We start from the raw sequence: 4,818 nt of genomic DNA, 5'->3' as shown, positions 1-4,818 counted from the left end.
CAAGGGTTTTCCAGCAACAAAGACAGTCAAGACAGTCACAGGAGGTAGCTATCAATCGGGTGTATCCTGAGGGATCAGTATTGAGACTACGGAACCGTGGATTCGGTGTGACTGGTGAAGAGTTTGGTAATCGCCGCAGCTCGGTACGGTGAGCGACGCCGGAGTGTATCGGGATTACAGAGGTTAGCTGCCGTTTGGACGAGACGGACTTCGTCGCGGAGCTAGTGCATTAATTCCACGAAATACGACTGGGGTACGTCGTGTACGTATCGTGAGCAGAGTGCGCCGTCACGTTAGACGAGGAGGGTGGCAGCCTGCGTCTACGAAGGTGAACAGCGACGAGAGAAGCATCGGAGGTGCGGTAGAGACTGTGTTCTTTTAGAAGACTACATTCGTCTACGTTCGTGGCTGTGAAAGAATACAGACGAACGCACCGGTAAAGACCAGAATGGCTGAGTTCTGGGGAAAAGGAATTGAACTGGGACTAAAAGGCAAGCAGTTGACGGAGTTCGTCGAGTCCCAGACACGACTCCTGGCGCAGCGTGAAGAAAGACAAGCGCAGCGTGAGCGTGAAGAAAGACAAGCGCAGAGTGAGCGTGAAGAAAGACAAGCGCAGCGTGAAGAAAGACAAGCGCAGCGTGAAGAAAGAGAAAGGCAAATTGAGCTGAAACGCTTAGAGCTCCAAATAGAAATGGAGACGAAGCGTTTAGAGCTTCAGACAGAAATGGTGCGTGTTCAAAATGAGCACGAGGCACCACGCCAAAGAGATAACCAGCAGCAAATGTTACACAGGGCACCGAAACTTCCAGCATTCGCTGACGGGAAGGACCAGATCGACTGCTACCTTGCAAGATTCGAGAGGTTCGCTGAGAGTGCTAGATGGCAGCGCGACGACTGGGCGATTCAACTCAGCGCACATTTGACTGGGGCAGCACTTGAGGTCTACACTAGACTCTCAAACGATGACGCCAGAGACTATGATGTACTGAAGGAAGCTCTGTTGCGTTGCTACAACTTCACTGAAAGGGGCTACCGTCAACGCTTCCGCGAATGCCAGCCATTGTCTGGAGAGACACCGAGCCAGTTTGTGGAGCGCCTGTCGTCATACCTGCAGAAGTGGGTGGAGTTATCAGGTGAAGAGCAATCATACGAGAGTCTGCGGGACTTGATCGTGAAGGAGCAGTTCCTTAATGCCTGCCCGAAGGACCTGGCGACCCGCTTGGAAGAGCAAAAACTGCGGGGTTTGAAGGACATTACTGATGCTGCTGAGCGTTATCTCATTGCTCATGGAAGGACCCTGGGGACGTCAAAGTCATCAAAACCTTTCCAGAAGAGCGGGAACCAGGGAAACCAACCTGCCAAGGGACACACTGAGTCCGCACCATCATCCAATGAAGGGCAGAACATAACGTGTTTCCATTGCAATGCCAAGGGCAACCGAGTCGCCAACTGTCCCCAAAAGAAAAATAACGGACATGTCAATGACAAAGCGCAAGAACATCGACGGAGATATTACGACAACAAGAGGCAAACGAGTGGCTCGAACCAACAAGTATGTGCGAGCAGCGTCATACTTCCAAGGGCTGCCGAGCAAGTGGCTACACCATCGGACGTGGAAGAATGTATTTCTGATGGCCAGCTTCTACTCGCCAATGGCAAGTCAATCTCTGTCGTCGCCAGCGCAGCTGTGTCAGTGTCGAACATGCCCGTGTCGAAGGGATTTGTTGAGAAGCAGGAAGTGACTGTTCTCAGAGATTCGGGCTGCAATGGGGTCATCGTCAAAGAGGATCTGGTGCCAACAGAGAAGTTCACTGGTGACTTCAAGTGGACGCTCATGGCTGACAGCAAATGCGTGAAGGCACCAGTGGTAAAAATCCAGATCGATACTCCATACTTCACCGGAGAAGTTGAGGCCGTCTGCCTGAAGAAGCCCTTGTACGATCTACTAATTGGGAACATTGGGGGTGCGAGACGTCCTGATGACCCTGATTTCGAATGGAGAATGGGCTCAGCTCAGCCTGCTGCTGAGGAGGAAGACCCACTGCCATTCGCGAATGAAGATATCAGCGAACTGTTACGAGATGACAGAGCAACTGTGCATCGCCGCGACCAGCCGCAGGTTGTAAGCGCTGTGACGACCAGAGCCCAGGCGAAGAAGGACAAAACAACTACGCCACTCAGGGTCACCAACAGTTCTGCAACTGCTGTCGTGGACAGGGATCAGCTGATTCAGCTACAGGAAGCTGATTCGACCTTAACAAAGTACAGGAGTCGTCCTGTCAAGGAGATGACTAAGGGCGAAGGCACTGTGCAATTTGAAGTGAAGGCCAAGATTCTGTACAGAGTGTTCCAGCACGCGAGAGTCAACGGTGGGAAGCCATTACGTCAAGTTCTGGTGCCTCAACCACTTAGGCGCCAGGTGATGGAGGTGGCCCACGACTCTATTATGGGAGGTCACCTGGGGGTCAAGAAAACATCGGACAGAATCCAGGCTGCGTTTTACTGGCCAGGACTGCATGCAGATGTGACTCGATTCTGCCGATCGTGCGATATTTGCCAGAAAACCATACCTCGAGGAAGGGTCCCGAAAGTCCCGTTGCAGAAGATGCCTTTGATCGACCGACCTTTCAAGAGGGTGGCCATTGACCTCATCGGCGAGATCAAACCGCCAAGTGAAGCGGGTCATCGTTGGGTACTGACCCTGGTAGACTATGCAACCAGGTACCCAGAAGCCGTGCCTCTGATCAAGAAAATTGACACCGAGACTGTTGCCGAGGCACTTGTGGACATTTTCAGCAGAATTGGGGTTCCTGAAGAGATCCTCACAGACCTGGGGACACAGTTTGTCTCTGAATGCATGGAAGAGGTCAACAGGCTGCTGAGCATTCGTCACTTGACTACGACACCCTATCACCCGATGTGCAATGGGCTGGTCGAAAAATTCAATGCGACGCTGAAGTCCACGCTGAAGAAACTATGCAGTGAGCAGCCAAGGCAGTGGCATCGCTACATCAATGCCTTGCTGTTTGCATACAGGGAGGTGCCACAAGAGTCCACTGGATTCTCCCCGTTCGAGCTGATGTACGGGCGGACCGTGAGAGGCCCGATGCAGATACTAAAGGAATTGTGGACGAAAGATGTGGACACACCTGAAGTGAAGAACAGTTACCAGTACGTGTTCGAGTTGCGAGAGAAACTGGAGGAGACTCTCGAGATTGCGAGAGAAAACTTGAGAAAGTCTCAGGATAGTGGAAAGCACTACTACGACCGCAAAGCCGTAAACAGGAAGTTTACACCAGGTAACAAAGTGCTGATACTGCTTCCCACTGATCACAACAAACTACTGATGCAGTGGAAAGGCCCATACGAGGTTGAGGCCGTGGTAGGGATCAACGACTACAAGGTGAATGTCGGCAAGAAGTCCAAGATCTACCACGCTAACCTCCTGAAACTGTGTTCATTCTCTAACAGACTAATGTACATACCTGGATTTCAATCTGTTATGTATACATAATATGTGTGCAGGTAGCGTTTCAATGATTGAAAGAAATTAGGTAAATTTCTTCTGGTGTTGGGGGTAATGTTAGGAAACGCTACCGTTGCTGAGCTTTGGTTCAGTTTTGTGTGTTGCATGTAGTTGACTTATTTGTACTTTGTGGGAAGGTACCGATATTATATTTTGTAAACACAATATTTATGCTTGGACGAGAATGCAGGTGAACTTTCTAGTCCTGTCAAAACAAGTTGTTTACCATGCTGTTTTAGTGTGAGTTCGTGGCGTTCGATCGGATTAAGGGCGTCGGCACCTTTTGATGTACGTCACAGAGAACGTCACCATTCTAGTCCATGGGCGGTTCGCATATAATGTAGTTGTATCATGTTCGGTCTGGAATATTCTCGAGATTGAGTATTTACTATATATGCCAGCGCGATTTGAATGTTAAAAAGCTTCTTTTTGAGTTCTGCTACGATGTGCAGTTGTATGTATTGAATGCTGAATAAATCCTCGAACTCAATTTGACGAGTTGTTTTCTGCTGCTGCGAAGACGGGCGACGTAGAATAAAAGAACACAACTATACGGCGTTTGAGAACTTGTGGCAATCTCAAGTGTCGTGTAACAATGAGGGTACAGTGGATTCTCCGTCGTGCCGTGTGCGTCAAGATGAGGGTACAGTGGATTCTCCGTCGTGCCGTGTGCGTCAAGACGAAGGCACAGTGGATTCTCCGTCGTGCCGTGTGCGTCAAGATGAAGGCACAGTGGATTCTCCGTCGTGCCGTGTGCGTCAAGATGAAGGCACAGTGGATTCTCCGTCGTGCCGTGTGCGTCAAGATGAAGGCACAGTGGATTCCCCGAGGTTGAATTAACGAGAAATGTGTGCTACTTAGTATTGTTCTGGTCACGTAAAATAAGTATTTGCTTGAGTTCGTGTCCTAGCTGCATTTTTGTCAATTGTTTAATGTAATATATTTTGAATTAATTGTTTAAACTACCTAAAAAAACAAAAATAAACACACAAAAAACTAAAAAATTCCCCAAAACGGTCACATCAATAGTATATCCTTTAAGCCTCATCACACAATGACAGATTTGCCACCTTGTAACATCACTGTAATACTTCTTCTTCTTCTTCTTCATTTTAAAGGCTTGTACTAACAACCTGCCCAATAACGACACTTTTGTTTATGCTAGTGCCACGTACCAGCAGCGAGCTGTTACATACAGGCAAACCCTTCTGTTTCTGCATTACAAATGCAGGTCCAACCATCAATCAATCAATCAATATGAGGCTTATATCGCGCGTATTCCGTGTGTACAG

Source organism: Littorina saxatilis, linkage group LG3 (genome assembly GCF_037325665.1).
Source record: "Littorina saxatilis isolate snail1 linkage group LG3, US_GU_Lsax_2.0, whole genome shotgun sequence".
Taxonomy (NCBI): domain Eukaryota; kingdom Metazoa; phylum Mollusca; class Gastropoda; order Littorinimorpha; family Littorinidae; genus Littorina; species Littorina saxatilis.
Note: the sequence above shows the minus strand (reverse complement) of the source record.